Here is a 19,535-nt window from a genome sequence, read left to right on the forward strand (position 1 = left end):
TCCTCTTGCTGAAAATAAGCATACATTTAATTTTAAAAATATTCAACTTTCGCCCTGGCTGGCGTAGCTCAGTGGATTGAGTACGGGCTGCGAACCAAAGTGTTGCAGGTTCAATTCCCAGTCAGGGTACATGCCTGGGTTGCAGGCCATGACCCCCAGCAACCACACATTGATGTTTCTCTCTCTCTCTCTATCTCCCTCCCTTCCCTCTCTAAAAATAAATAAGTAAAATCTTTAAAAAAAATATTCAACTTTCAAGATTTCTTGAGCATCTTTAAATTGTTTTAAGTTCACGTTTCGAAGAGTAAAAAGAAAACATCTGATGGCAACTAAATTCACTGGGGAAAAAAGCAGATTATCTCATTCAAATGTAAACAGAAAGCAATTTAAACCATAAATCACAGATAATAGATACCATAAATCCTTGTCTAATCCATTCACAAATAATTTTTCAGTTAACAGCTGATTTTTATACATAAAACCCCAAATTTTCTGTTTTATCTTAATGGTTTACACAGATTGCTCAAGGTTGACTGCCCAATAATGCCAGTAGAATTTCCCTGAGTTTTTGTGCACTTTAATTTCTCGTCCAGACATTGAGAGAAACCAGGGGAAGCTCCTTAGCTCTGGGGCAGATATGAAGAGAAGCTTCTCTCTATTTTTCACCCATTATATGTTCCTTTCACCCTACCTTGGTTAATAAATGGGAAGTTAACTTTAGAATATCTTACTTGAAGTTTCGTGGCCTAGTTTCAGTTTATGTGGTTAGCTAGTCTGCCTTCAAACACAATTCAAATCTGAGGTCCAATTTATATTCACAAGATGCTGGACTACGGCACAGCCATTTTAATGAGTGAAATGGATCTCACCACTGTCTATTCACCTATGTGGAGTTATAGCAGTCACGACAATGAGCAAAATGCTCAAATTTCCTAAGCTAGTTTATATGTAAACAAAGCCTAAATCACTGTCATCTTCAGCTCTCTCTCTCGGTCTCTCTCTTTCTCTCTCTCTCTCTCGCACTTGCTCTCTCCCTCTCTCATAATATACTTGCTACATTTTGTCATAAATTGGCTTAAGAGAAAAATTTACTGGGTTGATACACTTATTCTTATGGAAGAAGTCAGCGTTCAGCAAACTTAATTACATAGTACACAAGAACCAAGACTGAAAGCTAAACCAGTTAAGATATAGCCATTGAGCTCTGGAATCAGGGAAATCTTTCTTAGGTATTTAAGCACTTTAATTTCATGAGAAGGGTTTAAAAGCAAAGTGGGTTGTATATTTCCATTTAGTCGCTCTGCGGTGAGCTTAAACATTTTAATGTGGCCGACTAAGGGTCACTCAGAGTGAGTAATGAGATGTATTCAAACAACATAAGCTTCAACATATATCCAACCACAGGCTTTCCCCAGACCTCAAGGGCCAGTTTCCTCCCCTTTGTGGCCATGTTGGCTTTTGAATTATTGTTATAAAGTGTCTATTTTAAACAGTAAATAAGTGATAATGCTAAACAGCTGCAGGGCACAGTCTAGAAAGATGATTGACGGAGCAGCTGTCAGCTCTGCTTTCCATCCCTGCGCTAGTCTGAAATCCAATGTGCCTGTTTAAATGGGACACATTAGCAGTTTCCCAGTGACTAATAGCATTGTCACACAGTAATTCAGAACCCGTGGCATGTCTCTACTAGGGAGAGATCATATTTCAATGGAGAAATATTGCTAGAAAGGTGGTGATAGCCTGGGCATTCTTTTCAACAGGAGAGCTCTCATATTTGAAATTTGGAAATGCAAAACTAAATAAAAACTCAACTTCATCCTCATTCAAATCTGAGTCTCAAGGTCTACGAATATGATAGCCTATCTGGTGTCTTCCAAGGAAACACCAGATCTGATTTATCAACCAGAGTGCATATGAGCTATCTTTGCACTACTGAAAATCACAGAAAAAGAACTATGGATGTGGTGGTAGAGGGTTGGATGGGGCAGACTATATTGTTTCACATTTAGAAGGATGGGTTGCTAGAAGTTTGTTTCTAATGGTGAATTTACTGAGTCACCTTAGCTCAGATTAGTTTTTTGTTTGTTTTGGAAAATGACTAAAATGGAAGCTTTTAATTGTATGGGTGCAATGCAGTTTCTACCAGCATTCTGAGAGAAGTGTGTAATGGTACTTCTTTAGCTTCTGGTGGAAACTTAAAACTCTTAATAGGCAAATAAGGTGTTGTAGTGTCTTATTCTGTACCATTGAATATGACAAAAAGCGGGCAGAAATATTTGCATAAAAGCCATGGAATCTTAGGGCTGAAATGATCTTGGAGGAGACTTGCTCTGGTCTCAGCATGAATCTATTGCTAGAACACCCTTTGTCCCAGCCTCACTGGTAAAGATTTCCACTGTCCTATCCTGGTTAAAGCAAATCATTTTTTATGTTTTCTGATTATTGAGATGGAGCAGTGGTTTTGCAAACTATGCCCAGAGACTAGTTACTTATTTTTGTAAATAAAGTTTTACTGGAACACAGCTATATCCATTCACGTATGTGTTGTCTATGGCTGCTTTTGTCCTACAGTGTCAGAGCTGAGTAGCTGTGGTAGAGATCATGTGGGACCACACACCTAAAACAGGTACTATCTGGTCCTTTAAGAAAAGTTTGCTGAGTCCTGGGAGAAAAAGCCTTTCACTGTGTTAATAGTTGCATACCTATACCTAGAGGTGTCAACTGATTGCCTTAAGAGATGATATTGGAACAGTAGTTGCAATGGCTATTCTTCCTGATCAAGCAAACCATCTTTAGCATAAGCCAGACTGATGAGTTGGGTGGGTGTGTACTGTTTAGGTTTTTAATGGTGACCTTTAACACTGGGATTTGCTCAAGCAATGGGATATCATTCTTGGTTTTTTGTTTTTTTGTGTTCGTTTGTTTCAGCAGGGAGAACAAGTTCCAAAACTTCAATTTGACTCTTCCTACTGTAATAACCACCACTCCAGGACAAAAATCTACCATAAAGATTCTGTCAACTGACATGTGAATCATAGATACACTCTCATAACTGAGGGCATAGCCACAAAATATGTTTACGGTCTCAAACCTACAACAGAGTATGGACTACACTAGATCTAGTCTAACAAAGGTTAAAATAAAACTTGACAAAGTCAGACTGATATGCCAGTAAATTCAGAGCCCTCCAGCGTTATTCAAACTGGCCAACCATAAACTGTTTACCCAGAACTGACTTGCCTTTCCCACTGAAACCCCAGTAAGAGTTATGGCCAAGAAATACTCCTTCTCCTGCTTCTGCCTCTAGAGCAAAAAAGCCTCATGCTTCCCCCATGGCCGTGCATGGCGTGCATCCTTCTCTCAGGAAATGTAAGTAACAAACATCTTTCACTGGTGTCAGCTTCTCCTTGTCATTACTCAGTCAGCTTTGTAAATTGAGACCCAAGCACAACACAGGGCTGTGCCTCTATTCTGGTGGCTCAATCAGGCCTCTGTTCACCAGGTCTACCCTTGTGCAGTTATACAAATTAAATAACATTTTAATGGGCTGCCATTCATTTCTATCCTACTGTCCCATGACCAACTGACTGTCACCAGAACTTCCTGGAGATCAGAAAATTCTAGTTCTGATGCCAGCTCTGCTGTGTAGTATGGTACCTACATAACCACCTTCTGGTTTCCACACTCAAAATGGAGGACTCATTGAAACATCAACATCATTCACTAAATCTTCAGCCTACGGAGAACAAATTCTTTAGGATTTCACAAAAGTGTTGATGTGTATTTTACTGCTATTTTTATCAATGGGACTTACCGTATTTTGCTGTGTATAATACACATCCCCATCTTAGTGCGGATTCCCATGTATAATGCCCATCCTTATTTTTCCCTCAAAAATTTGGGCAAAAAAGTATGTATTATACACAGCAAAATACAGTAATTAGGATATGTAGATTAAACATGATAAACCCAGTCCACTATTCTCATCTTCAAAAAGTTGGGATTTCTTCTTCTATGTAACGCCAAGGGAGTCCTAGCACCTCAACCAGCGTGAAAACAAGCAACCAGCTGGAACCGCTCCCCACGACTTGAACTAGCACATGGAATCCAGAATTCTGTTAAAGAGCACCCATATCAATCAATTTAATTTATGTAATATTATACTCTTTCTTCCTTTATCTAGCTAACTGGAAATTCACTGCTACACCAATTTTTAGACTTTGGAAGGTCTAAAACTTGGAAGTCTTTCAGTGATCCTCCCAGTTGTTACTTGATTCACAGTTGTTTCGAAATTGTTGGCCAATACAGATGGCCAACAGGTGGGTGAAAAGATGTTTAACATTACTAATCATCAGGGAATTTCAAATCAAACCACGATGAGGTATCACAGGTTAGAATGGCTATTATCAGAAAGACAAGAAGTAACAAGTGTTGGAGAGGACATGGAGAACAGGAAACCTTCTGCACAGTTGGTGTGAATGTAAATTTGTGCGGCTACTACAGAAAACAGTATGTAGTTTCCTCAAAAAATTAAGATCGCAACTACCATATTGATGCGGACACTGGCCAGCAGTGTCTGTGGCATTGCAGTTGAGATGAGACAAATTCACATGGACTATTGAGTCCTGTGGAGAAAAAGGGACTGCACAGCTACTCTCTCAGGAGGACTGTGCCCCAACCTTTGCCTTGATAAGCTTTTATTGGGTTTAATTTGCATAGGAAAACAGGGTATATATGTAAAGCTCATGAATCATAGTCAGCGAGAAATGATTAAACAATAGATAACATTCAAAGAACTCTGAGGGCTTATTCTGAGCCAGGGTCAGATAGTTAAAGGGCCATAAAATTTTGGGAAACAAACTCACTTCTTGCTTGGACCCTTATCATTTCAATTGAGGGTATTAGCAAAGTAAGTTTCACAGGATTTTGTGCATTCTTTCTTAGGCCTGATTGCCCTGGGGAACCTGCCCTTTCCAGCACAAGGCCACACCCACCTCCGATAGTGTTTCAGGCTTAAGGCATTGTTTCAGGCTTAAGGCAGGCAGGGGAAGTAAGGCAGCCAAGATATTAGGAGATTTCTTTCAGACAGAATGAGGACTCAGGCTATGTCAAAGCCAAGGGGTGAGGGTCCATCACCCCCTTTTTCTATAGCCCCCCAAGTTCTTCCCTATGGGCCCCTTCATGACCATCCCTGTCTTAGGTTGTCCCTCCTTTGAGGAATCTTGCCTGTCATTGGCTAACCAGTCATCCGCCCAGGACCAAACACGGTGAAAAGAAAGGGGGCAGAAGTGGTGCCCCTACAAGGAAGATAAGTTTTGTCTCCTAAGTGGCTTATGGTCCCAAGGTCTTTTTACACAGCCTTAGTCACGGGGGATTACAGCTTCTGAAACCAAGCAGGGCAGTTCCCAACACCATTTGATCCAGCAGTGCAACTTCTTAGTATTTACATGATGAAAACAAAAACACTAACTCAAGCCCTGGCTGGTGTAGCTCAGTGGATTGAGTGCAGGCTGTGAACCAAAACATCACAGGTTCGATTCCCAGCCGGGGCACATGCCTGGGTTGCAGGCCATGGCCCCCAGCAACTGCACATTGATGTTTCTCTCCCTCTCTCTCTCTCTCTCTCTCTCTCTCTCTCTCTCTCTTTCCTTCCCTTCCCTCTCTAAAAATAGATAAATAAATCTTTAAAAAAAAACTAACTCAAAGAAATATATGTTCTCCCATGTTTATTGCAGCATTATTTACTATAGCCAAGACACGAAAACAACCCAAGTGCCCACTGGTGGGTAAATGAATAAATAAAATGTGGAATATATGCACAGTAAATTATTATTCAGACACAAAAAAAGAATGAAATATTGCCATTTGTGACAAGTATGAACCTTGAGGGCATTATGCTAAATGAAATGTCTGACAGAGAAAAACAAATTCCATATTACCTCTCTTATATGTGAAATCTAAAAAAAGAAAGAAAAAAAAACCCTGCCACACTCATAGATATAGATAACAGATTGGTGACTGACAGAGGTGGGGAATGGATAGGTGGGAGAGAAATAGGTGAAGAAGATCAAAAGGTAAAAAGAAAAAATAGTATTCTATTTATAGGAAAATAGAATATAGTTAGTATATTCCCTATTTCAAAGTAAAAATGTATGTGTGTATACATTTCTATATCCACACATATTTTTGATGTCTACTTGATCTAAAACAGACAGTTGGATTTTCACAATCTTCAGCCCCAACCAAAACATACAAAAAAAATTCTATACTTCCCTATTTTCTTGAAAGTTAGTTGTTGTAACCATTCCTGGTGCCAGTTTAAGTATCATTCAGAAGTGTCATATGAAAACAACAATATCCACAGACTTATATAAGTAAGAAGAAATTATTGAAAGATATTGCATATCTCACAGAAATTTTGGAAAGGCTGGAGAATGAGGTTTAGGAATTTGCCTTTGGGAACTATGCCTGAAATCACCTTGCAGATCTGGTGAGGATGCCCCTGGCTATGACCAGCAGGCATTAGATGCTACACCATGCCCCACAGAGACTTGCATCCTGGATCACATGCACTACCCCAAACACTGGGGCTTTTGCTGCTCCAGGACCTCTTCCCGAAACCCCCACACCTCTTAAGAAGAATCCTCACAACCTTTGCAAATTTCCAACAAGTGCTTCTAATTTGTGGATTCTGGGTTGTAAGTCTTAGATGCCTGAAACTAGTTTTTGTAACTAGGAAGTAGGACTAACCTCTACACTAGGCTTGTAAAGGAATTCCCAAAACCATAGGGAGGGAGTTCACATGCTGTGTCCCCCCAAAATCATGACACCTGCCCACCACAGGAGGTTTTCTATGCATGTAAAGGGTGCCTAATAAATGCTCATAGAGGAAATCCACATATACGTACTGAAGACTGAGAAATACACCAATTTTCTTTCTATCCTACTTTTGAAAAACCACATACATTTTTCCTCTCTGCAACTTAGGCTGCAATTTGTTTGCCCCAGCATAAAAATCTTGATTTTTTAAATATTTTATAATTCACAGAATGTTATAGTTTCAAGGGACTTGAGAGATAAGCAACACCTACCTTCCACTCAATGCGATCTTCTAAAGAAGCACCGATAGATGATTAAATGCTGTTGGTCAGAAGAGCTAATTTGGCAAGAATGTCAGCTATGTCCCAAAGCAACCAGATCTACTTCCTGGATATTTATAATTGTCTCTTGATTCTTTCTTATACTGAGTTAAAATTTAATTTGCCATAACTTTCACCTGTGTGCCAATTACGATCTTTAGAGTTGCAGGGAACAAATTTACTTCCCTGTTTCCAAATCATTTCATTATAGGAAGACAGCTTTGATTTCCCCTCCTCTATACCAGGCTTACCGTCTTTACCGCCCTCCAACCCTCCTCGTGGGACCAGGTTCCAAATCTCTGCCTTTGTTGGCTGTACTGTGTTAGAGCCCATCAAACTGTCGATACCCCATAAACTAGTCCAAACCTATTTTGGAGAGTAATAATAAAATCTATTTTCTATAAATGCATCCACCTTTTTTGTAGGACTTTAATCAATCCTGAACTCCTATTGCACTAAAAGCACTTGATTGTATGAGTTGTTCTAAGATGAAACAAAAACCTCTTCTCTTCCCTGGGCATTCTTTTGTCTCTCCAAGTGCTTTGTGTTTGTTTGTGTATTTTGTGTCTTGTCTCCTGCTCCAGAACAGCAGCTGCCCGAGGAAATCAAATCCCACATTTCTTTTCCTAAGGTAACCTCATAGCTTGAGAGCTAAATTAGACGCTCATGGGGGACATTTGTAATGGCTTCTTGGTCCACATCTGCACTGTGCTAAGCATTTAATACACCAAAGGAAGCGAATGGAGAAAGAAAACAATAGAGTTTTGTGAATGAAAGACTCTAAGAGAAAAGGTCTCTCATTTGCTTTTGTTTTGTGGTGTTGTTTTGTTGTTGTTGTGCTTCATTTTTAGTGATTCTTGGTTTGCAAAGTTAGAGAAACATGATGAAAGTTTAATGTCTGTTCATTTGCTGACATGGGAGAAGAAATATGACTACCAATTAAAAGAGAAAAGATAAACTTGTTTATTATATCGAAGTTTTTATAATTTTATAATTGACCTCAATAAACCCATACTTAGAAAAGACTTACCTCCTCTTGAAGATAAATTGATCAGAAATGAACAAATCTCTTCCAGAGATCAGAAGTGGAATGCTAATTTAAACAGGACGTTGAAATTCCATCCTAGTGCTTGTTTACCTTCCAGGTAAGGAGTCATTTGTGTTTTCTTTATAATGGTTGATGCTAACCAAAAACTTATTTACAATGACTCAAAGTCAGTCCCTAAAATTTTTGAGGTAAATATGCAAAACATTACTTCTGTTTCTGAAATATATAGCAAGCACATGGTATTAACCATGTGCCAGGTATGTTCTGAATTTATAACATTTATAGACAGTATGTTTATATATGTGTGTATGTGTATGTAATTTATACATATGTAAACTCATTTATCCTGACCACAGAGCATATAGTAACTTGCCCAAAGTCAAAGAGCTACTGACTGGTGGAGCTGGAATTTGAACCCCCATTGGCTGACCCCAGAATTCATCTTTTTAATCATTATATTCTCCCATCTCTCAGGCAGTGGACAAATCTTAATATCTTCACTCAGTTGTAATGAGGAAATGGTGTGCTGCCCAACTTTTCAGTGTCTGAGAAGATGGCCTTGAAGTGTGTACTTCTTAAAAAATAAAAGGAACAAATAATAAGGTGGAAACTTTACAGCACTGAGTGAACTACATATGTAATTTCCTTTGCCATAGGAATATCGAGGAGCACAAAGTGAAGTTGCATTTTTCTACTATGTCCCTGTTCTTCTGGAGCTGAGAACACATCTTTGCAGTTTTTGGGTTAATGACTTCCAGGTTTTCAGACTTGAGACGTGTGTCACTCCAGAGCATCTCACTTAGCCATAAAACTTGATAGTGGTAATTTCAAGTTGTACGTTAAATAACAATTTTTCAATCCATGTAAGTGATAGCACTTAAGGCGTCTTTCAGAGGTAAAGCTACATCTGTGTGCCCTGATTTGTCCCAATGGCCAGACCAAAAGGGCACCATATTGCTACCACAAAATATATTTTCTCTTCTTGCCTGTAGTGCAATATATATCCCAGGTCCAGTGCAAGAGCCCAGAAGGCAATGCGCTCTGCTTCCATCATAAATACCAGAGCCTTGGAAAAAAGAGCAGTAGGTGTCAAATTTGATCTAGAAAAGAATGAATGGAATAAATCATGCACTTTTGAAGGGTTACTTAGAGCTCTTCTTTGTCCATTTTATAATAAGACACTGAGGACAACTATAGCTTCATGTTTGTATCAAACCATCTAGAAAAGAATGAAGAAAATAAACAATGCACTTTTGAAGGGTTAGGTAAGGCTTTTCTTTGTCCATTTTATAGTAAGACACAGAGAAGGACTATAGCTTCAGATTTAAATAACAAATAGCTTGCATTAGCATCTTTTGTGGAGCTCAGAAGGCGGATGGGAGAGCCACCAATCCCCTGTGGGCACAGCCAGCATCAGGGTGTGTCCCTAGCTTGTGTGTGAGCTCGCTGACCAGGCATGCCACATCTCTGCTCCTGGGCTCCTGCCTTGCTGGTTTACTAAGGAGCATTTCTCACCTCAACTCCATGCTCAATTTCCCTTTTTTATAGTGTGACAAACACCTCTCACAGGCTCAGGATTTGGTAAGCAATTGATTGATACTTGAACTCAACCTTTTCTCTCTCCACTGTATTTTCATTTTGTTTATTAAAATAAGTAAGATTTATTTCAAGTAATTTCGAGGGCTCTGTCCTGGGGATCCTTGCTCTAATACCTGATCAGTTTATACATGACACCACTAGATTTTTACAAATCATTGTTCCATATTTCCATTTGATGGCATCAACTGAGCACATTCACTCTATTAATACACCCAACAGTATATATCAAAGTAGCTGACAATCCTAAACAATACTGAATCTATAATGTTTCCCATTAAAGTATTAGAAGTTGTTGACATCATGTGACAATCTAATTAAAAACAAGCATATGATTATAGATACTGAAAAGCAAAAAATGTAAATCATTGTCTAAAATTTTCAGTTACATCTTCGGCATTAGAGGAGAAACTTAATTAACTTTTGCCTTCCAGAAGTTCAATCTTTGCCAGCCTCTGGTGAGTTCAGAGGTGCTTGGGGGAAGAGACTGATACAGTATTTCCAGAATAAATAAAGGAAGAACTCTTGCTTGAAAATTCTAAAGAGAACTAGAGAGACAAGTTAAGGCTTTTGCAAGAAAAGAAGAGAAATGAGATGGAGCTAAGTGTGGTCAAGTGGCCTGGGTTCCCAGCCACACAGAGGGCTTCCTTGCCGGATTGGAGACAATGGAGGGGAGGGGTACACCTAAGAAATCCGAGACTTTGGCAAGATTTTTCCTGGCCCCAAGCATACCTCTGTTTTAGCAGAGTCCCTGATAGCCAGACCCACTTATGTAGACTTGACTTCCAAACATCAATTTCATGTAAGACCTACACTTTCTCAATAAGGACTTTTGCATTACTCTGGAAGAGGGTGCACAAAAAAATGCTAATAACACCTGAGATTAATTTTTGCATTATCCCTGTGGACTGAGGGCTTGGAGTCAGACGTGATTTGATTTCAGGTAAGCAAAGTTTTAGACAGACATTTCATGCATAACGGCCTTTGCAGCCTAAAATTCATACCCACTGTTCTTAGTCCCTTTCCCCCTCTTTACTTTGTACAACTAAATAATTAATTGCCTTGATAGCCTATCAATGTCTTTCTTTAATTGTTAAACATGCGTTAATAATTCAAAAATCTACTGGTGACCTCTCAACACTCTTGTGATTTTTGCAGGTCTCAGAGCTGTTAGAACAAGGTCTATCGCTCTTGAATCCAGGGTCAGCTAAAAGCTTTCTGGTTTTGTCCTCTCTCTAGAAGGCATCCTGCTTGCCAATAAGGTCTTGGGGTTAAATGCAAGACGGAGTTCAAGAATTTTTAAGCTCTGATTCAATTATAGTAAATGAGTGTAAGAGAATCAGATATGTCATTGTTGAGTGCATTCACCCAGACCTTAGGGACATAGAGATCTCTCTCTCTCTCTCTCTCTCTCTCTCTCTCTCTCTCTCTCTCCCTCCCTCCCTCCCTCCCTCCCTCCCTCCCCCCCCTCTCTTATGCTGGAGAAGTCTATCTTCAGTGAAATCTCCCCACTGTGATTAGGGGTTGCACAAGCCCCACTAAACCTTTTTTCTCAATGTGATCCCCATTTCAAGCAGAAATAGGTGAAAATAAATGGGTGATGTGGGTACATATAAGCTTCCCATGGATTAGCTCTCTGTTTTCTTTCCCCACTTTCTCCCTGCCTGTTCTGTTCTGCAGGCAGTGGGGTCTAGTGGTAGTTGAGCTTGGAAGTTGAGCAGTCCTTCCTTCTGCTACAAATTCTTAATAGATTTCCAAACACTGGGTTGTCTGGGGTGAAACTCTACCCACTTCAGTAGAGATTCTTTTGACAGAAGTAATTCTGGGTACTAAGTCTTTGCCATATGCACAGATTATACAGTTTTAAAGATGTAAACATACATCAAAGTTAATAAAAATAAAACTCCACCTTACAAATAAAGAAATTAAGGACACAAGTCTTGTCCACAACTAATTAGGATGTTTAAGGAGAAAACTGGGGCATGGATGCAAGTCCCAATATGTTGCTATCTCCATATTACTGTCTCTTCAATTAGTTACCAATAATTCTACTTTATTACTACCTTGTTCTCTGATTCTCAGAAATCTGCTTTTTTTTTTTGCTCACATCTAATTTTCTCTGTGGCATTTTGGGAGCCGTCCAGTAACTGCATCAGCAGGAAGATTATTTTAAGATGAAAAATCTTGGTATTCTGCAGGCTCTGAATATCATTAATTTCCATATGTTCTGAAAGTTATTACATGTTTTTCATGTCTTTTTAATCTCTGATCTTTCCTTCTTGTGTTCTCTGATGCCTGGGACCGTATCACCTATCCAGGTAAAATGTTCTGTTGTTTTATGCTCTTTTGTTTTTAAATAATATTTGACATCTGATATCTGGGTTCTATGTCTGCTGCAAAAATGGCTCTGAGCCAGACTCAATTTGCTGCTTTCACCAAACGATTTGTCAACCTTTGAAGCTGGGACATACAGTATTACTCACTTGTGATGTCATCGCACTTGGCAGAGCCTTAGAAATTAAATGTTCTAAATATTCATGATGGAGAACTTTTTTGTCAAGCGCTAAAGATTACCAAAATTAGTTGTGGCACTGAGTGCTGAAACGAAATGATACCTAATTCTGAGGGCCTCTCCAGCAGCTCAGTTCTCACCTCCTGAGCGACTGGAGCTCCAGCACCCAGCAGTAGCACACATCGCTCATGATCTCTCGGGGAACAGAGCACCACGCTCCTCGCAGGATGCCAACGTTGTTAAGTAGGCCTGGAATTTTCCTGGGAAATAATCAGAGACTTTTAGGGACAGACCTGAGCACTAATGAGGCGACCAATTCCTGTTCCAAGGGCCTCCAAGGGTGAGTCAGGAGAGGCAATTTCAAGAATCTCTTATTGAAATCACTCCCTCAGAGACATATCTGCACCCCCGTGTTCACTGCAGCATTATTCACAGTAGCCAAAGACATGGAAACAACATAAGTGTCCATCAGTAGATGACTGGGTAAAGAAAATGTGGCATATGCATTCAAAAGAATATTATTCAACCATAAAAAGAAGGAAATCTTCCCATTTGTGACAACACAGAAGGACTTGAAAGTATGAGGCTGAGTAAAAAAAATTAAGACAAAAAAAGACAAATATTGCATGTGCTTGCTTATATGCAGAATACAAAAATGCCAAACTCACAGAAACAAAGAGTGCGGTGGTGGCTGCCAGTGGCTGGGAGGACAGGAGAAATGGGGAGATTTCAGTCGAAAGATATGAATTTCCAGTTATAAGACAAATAAATTCAGCATGACTATAGTTAATAATACTGTATTATATCCTCATAAATTGATGAGAGTAGATCTTAAATATTCTCACCACCAAAAAAGAAAAACCTGTTACGTGAAGTAGGGAGGTGTTAACTAACCTCACTGTGGTAATCATTTGGTGAAATATGTATCAAATCATCATGTCATACACCTTCAATTTCCACAGTGCTGTGTGTCAATTATATCTCAATAAAGCTGACAAAATAATTTAAAGGAAAAAAATTAAGGAAAACTTCCTTTGGGGGGGAAAAGAATTCTAATGAAGGCCATCCCGTGTACCCACACAACCATGACAAGGTACCCTCGCAGGAAAAGCCCGTGGTGAAGCCTTGAAGGGCCTGAGACGCACACCACCTTGGCACGAGATGAAGTGGGCCGACAGTCACGGTTCCTGCCAAAAGCTCATGTCCATGTGACTGGCCTCGAAAAGATGCAGCTCAGATGAAGTGAAAACTAAAAAGTGTCCTGATTCTTCTTCATGAACCAACAGACTTCTTTTCAAAAGTGGTCAATAGTTAGTCCTTGACTGTAAGCAAGAATTAGTGTAAGAAATATCAATTGAGAATTAGTGATCTACAGAGAAAACTCACCTCCTGGTGAATTAGTTTGTATTCTTTTCTCATCAGGCAATGAAAATTTAGTCCCTCACTACATTTTAAAACTTGGATTGCTTAAGAACCCACTACTAAAATCAGTGTTAAATTATAATAGCTATTATTAACTTAGGTTTATCATTTCATATGTTATGTAAGTTTTCACTTTTTTAGCCCTGCTATATGAGTCTAATTACTTACCTTTATTTCATTGTAACTCATCACACAGCTCCTTTAAAAATAAGAAGGGTCTAAATAATAAATACATTTAAAAAATAACAATGACAATCTAGGCAGACACACTCACCCTAACCTACTTCTGTTGTTCATGTAGATCATAATAAGCTTCCACACACCTGGGTCCGTGAAATAAGTGACCCTAACAGGGGTTAGCTGACTGGTTGCTGCAGGATCCTACCCAGCCAGCAAGGGAGCTGGGTGAGAAGGAAGGGAGAGCAAGACACGGATTTCCGCCCAAGCCACTGAGGTTGTTGAAGCACAAATGAAACAGCCAGGATTGGACATGAGCTACTTCATCACCATAAAAGAACTTCACATTCACCGATTTTAGAAACATTCGAAGAGCTGAAATTGCAGGAGTCTGGGTGTATCACACTGCCCACAACGTGGAACGTGTCCAACAGAGTGACGTTCACAGACACAAAAGGGAAAGACGAGGTGTTTGCATCCACTGCAATTATGTTCTTATCACAGACATGATTTCAACTTGGAATGATCTCAGATTTTTAGAGCTCCAGTTCCTTCCTTCCTTCTTTCCTTTCTTGGTTCTCTCTCTCTTTTTTTTTCTTCTCTCACTTTCTGGAACAAAGTGAAATATCAGTGAGAATAAGCAGTGGGTGGTCTCTATGGGAGCCTAGTAATTGTGCAGGATCCCAGACAGACTGGCTGGTTTACTACCCCAGCATCGGGCACAAAATCAGTGCTCACAAGGGTGTGTACAAGTGAATTGAGTCTTTTCCAAGAGACCATAGAGATTCTTGAACCTAAGTAGCAATGAAATCCACAAAACAATTGACAATATACCCATTCATTTGAGCACATCAACCAAAATGGGGGAAAAATGTTAAGAATAAACCATATCCAGGCCATCCACATGTGAGCGCTCCATAAATGTTCATGCATAAAGATAACCTTTGATTAGAAGGGTGAAAATCAAATAGAGCATTAAACTCAGTCAACAGAGACCTCTTTTTTCAAGCATAGATGAAATGCTTTGCCTCAGGTGCATTCAGGTTTGTGTGTTTTCAGGTTGACCAATATAAATGCATAGGGAAAAGCAACAGCACCTCTCAGCTCATAATATAAAATGTAATGAGGACCTTTATTAAGCTGAGTAAGGTGTTTATGTCCCCTGAAAAACACCCTTTGAATGGTTCTATCATGCCTGTAAACAAGCTCTGGTCTCCTCACCCCCCGCCCCCACCCCCTTGTGCTCTGTACAGTCAGTGACACAGATGGCATTACTTTTTAGAAAGAGAACTGCCTCTGATATTAGTCTCCCAAGCTACAAATGTGATTTAAAACCTCTCAACCAGCACTTTATTCGTAGCAAGATGCATCGCCTAACCCCTGAGAAGTCATGAGTGCAGTCTCCCTTTAAGGGTACTTAAAGTGGACTGAAATTGAATAATCTTTGCAATTTACTAAGGCTATTTCCCTCCGGTATAGAATAAGGTTGAAGACACAGAGAAGCTCGGAGAGTCAGAGCAAGCCATAGGATCTGAGGCTGGAGAAGAGCCCACCACCATTTCCACTCCTCATAACCACCCACCTGCAAACCACAAATGAAAGAAAAGTATCTGTGCCCACAGATCATTTGAATGATTTCTCTGAATGTGACTCATTTAGATAAAACATATGGAAACTTACTTTGGCAAAAATGAACTGGGGGTGGGGAGCAGGAGGAAAGAAAATAACCCATCCAACCAGATTACATCAAAGGCAAGGTTTTCTCAGGATGCCTCTTCAACGTTCCTTACATCCTCAATGAATTATTCCACATTTATCAAAACAGCTTATGCTCCATATAAAGACTTTAAAAATCATTATGCTTCTTTCATTTGGATTCAAAGGAAACAGAAGGAACTCTCTAGACCCAAAATGTGATTACGGTTCTAGAATTTGGAACACTAAATTTTTTCACTGGGCTGACACTGAGCTCATTGAGAGAGGTCTGCCAAATCTTCACTTCTTTGTGTGTGAGAGAGAGCAGTCGCTTCTTCACAGTATTATGCAGAATGCTGTGTCAATAAAATTATCAGAGTCTGGCCCGTCTGTAGTTTGAGGAGCATGCAGTTTCTGGTGAATGCTGACAAAGTTACAGATGTGAGCCAGAAGTATTCCACCAAAGCATTTTAGTGCATATCAAGGGAAGGGTGTATATACTTCAGAGGTGGGGTGTGTAGCAAATGCTGTCAGCACCCCTCCCATGTCCCTCAGACCCTACCATCTCTTTGTGCTTTGGATGACCTTGACCAGTGATTACCTGCATCACTGGGCTTTGAAGCTTTTTCCAGAACCACAGAAGACCATGGTGCCTGCGTGTGCAGGCAAGAGGGCCAGGAGAAGCCATCAGCTGGTAACTAAAGGGAGTTGGAGGGTAAATACCTCAGCTCTCTCCCCTCCTTAGAAAAATAATTCTGAGACTTGTTTTCTACCATTTCCCCACAGGATTAAGTTTCAGTTGCTCAAGTTGGTAGCTATTGTACTAATTCACTCTTTAGGGGCTGTCCATGTGTCACTCCTGTCCATGTGTCACTTCTACGTCCTTGCCAATGAAACTCCTTGCACTTGAATCTTGCCCCAGGTCAGTTTCTGCAGGAACCCAAATTAGGACACAGTGAGTCCATCCTCTAGATGTGCTCAGGAAATACATTGGTGAGGGTCTGAATACAGACAGAATACAGAGAGGGAAAAAGTCATCTCTTTTGTGACCAAATTTGGATATGCTGGTATGGCAGACACTACAGGTCACCTATCCCACAGCAATTGCCCCTCCCTCCATAGTCAATGGAGACCAGTTTGGTTTGGCCACAACAAGTTCGGAGGAGCTAAGCCCCTCCCTCAGTGCCTGAGGATGAACCAAGCTCAGTGCAGGTCAAGGATGGTGGCCCCACTCCTACCTGCTGATAATCTTTAGGGGAGAGCAGTTGACTGAGTGCCAGTGCTGAGACACTGACAGAAATGTGCAGAGGAGCTCATTTTCTCCTGGATAAACAGAGAGAGGTAGAAAAGCAAAGGGCTCCCTTTTGGGCCTTCACCTTCCTATTTGAGGTACCACTGGGGAACGCTTGGAAATACTGCTGTCATCTTAACACCATGAGAGAAAGTTTGTTGAGTTGAACCAACCCTTGAACTTCCTACCTCCAGACTTCACTCAGGCGAGCTAAATATTAGTCAAGGTTTCTGTTCCCTAACACAAGTTATCCTGATTGATACAGATGCAATTCTAGAACCAGCTTAATGAGGAGGATGGCTCACAGGGGACAGGGCTCAGATGTGGCAGTAGAAAAAGAAAGTCCCATATTATACTTTTCCTGTGCATCACTTTCATAGTTCCCTTAAAACTTTTAAAACAAAAGAGTCTGATGTTAATATTCCATTTCTTTCCTGAGACACTCTCCAACAAACCATCCCTATGCAATATTAAACTGTGTAACACAACCTACGACTCCTGCCTCTACCTGGAGTGCTCTCCCCACAGGTTCTGATGGCACCGCCCCCTCACTTCCTTCAGGCCTCTGACCAATTGTCACCTCCTCAGGACAATGCCCTATGAAGCAGCACTACCCTTGTTCTCATCATCCCCTCTCATAGAAAGAATGGGTGGAGAAGAATGAGATGTGGCCCTTGAAGCAAGAAGGTTATTACCATCATTATAATTGGTGCATTAAAGTTTATGATGTGGCCCAAAGTGACCATATCATTAAGAGCTGATGCTACAGGTTCATGCACCATTTAAGAGGCTGGCTGGGTCGATGAAAGGTCAGGAAACCCATTCCCTGCCATTCTCAAGCATGATGCACATAGAGATCATGTATAATTTTAAGTTCCCCTAGTCACCTACCTCTAGTAATCCAGTATTTAATATTAAGGAACCACTGTTTTGACTGACCAAAAGTCTTGGCCAGGGCTTTTTTGCTTTCCTTTTGTTTTGAGCAGATGGAGAGCACTTGGGATATAAGCTTTACCTGTTATATTTAAAAACTATCACCAAATCACTTCTTTCCCTTAGGATAAAGAAGAGAAGGAAAAAGAATAGCCCTGGACCAATATAGCTAACTCTCTTCTTGAAATCTCTACTTGGGTGACACAGAGCACCTCAAATTCCATATGGCTGGTAGACACATGCTAACCCTAAAAACTACTTACCTGCCCCCTCTCTTTGTTCTGCCTTTGCCCATAGAAGCAAGAAAGCCAAAATGCTGGATTTCCAGTCTTCCATTTAGCTATGGGTGGTCACAAAACATAATTGATGCCAATATGATATAAGTAAAATTTCTGGGTCCCTTCCTGAATAAAAAAAAAAAGAAATCTTTGTTAGGATAAAATGTCCTCAACCTATAGGCCTTTCTACTTGAGATGCATTTACGAGGGCAGGGTCACAGCAGCCATCTTAAACCACAAGGAGATAAACAAAAAAGGTAAAGGACTGCACACCAAGGTAGGTAGACCAGAAAGCTGAAAAGAACCTGCACCAATTCCTGTATTATTGAGTTTCTTTGCAAGGCTTAGATGGCCTTGAATTTCCTGTCTTATGAGTCACACACATCCCTAACTATTTCAACCACTCTAGTAGGACTTTCTGTTCCTTGCAGCTGATCATTAATATAAAGACAGAGCTTGAATTCATGAAACCCTCTCTTACCTGGTCCCTCTTCCAGTGTCCTGATTCTAGTAAAAACAGTAAATAACACCTCCATCCTTCCGTATAGGCCAGAAATCTAGGAGTTGTCTTTGATACTGTTCCCTCTTTCATGTTCCTGTCCAATCCATCATTGCCTAAATGTTTATCCACTAGCTAGTACCTTAACTCCAAGTGCCAGATGCCACTGTCCATCGTCAGAGTGACTGCAACAGCTTCCTTGTTGTCTCCCTCTCTGTGTAAGGTTCTCATTGTATCCAGTTTCCTTTTCAAAATATATCTAATCATTTACACACCTTCAATGGCAATCCATATGTCCTGTGGTCACAATTTAAAATTTAACATGTTCTAAAAGGCCTTTTGGGGATTATCCCCTTTTCTCTAGCCTCAACTTCTGCTAGCTTTCCTCTGAGTTTCAGCTGTCATGACCCTCATTCCTAAGAAAGCACCCTACTCCCTCCCTCCACGGGTCTTTGCACTGACTCTTTCCTCTGGCTGGAAAGCTCTTTTTTTGCCCATACTTTATGCTATTTGACTCCTGGGAAGTTCTGTTTCTTCATTCAGAAGATAGCCCTAGTTTCATAACCTTGGAGAACTCTTCCCTGACTCATCCCAAGAGTGCAAGATCCTTTGTTTAACACTGCCACAGACCCACCTTCTCTTTTTCAGAATCTCTAGTTGTAACTACGCATCCTTAGTGGGATTATTTGTTTAATGGTAAGCCCATGAGAGCAGGATCTCTGTCTGATTTTTTGTTTTCTCTTTTTATTGCCTTCTCCATGGCTAACATGACCAGTGCACAGTAAGTGCTCAATAAATATTTGTTCAACAAAGATTGAATGGAAGACAGGAAAATAACCCATTTGATCAATGACTCCTTAAATAATTAATGATTTTATTATACTATTATCTAAAGAAAATGAAACTAAACAATAATATGATTGAGATAATACCAAAACATATTGA

This window comes from Phyllostomus hastatus, unplaced genomic scaffold (genome assembly GCF_019186645.2).
Source record: "Phyllostomus hastatus isolate PE091 unplaced genomic scaffold, TTU_PhHast_1.1 phas_contig_34, whole genome shotgun sequence".
NCBI classification, from domain to species: domain Eukaryota; kingdom Metazoa; phylum Chordata; class Mammalia; order Chiroptera; family Phyllostomidae; genus Phyllostomus; species Phyllostomus hastatus.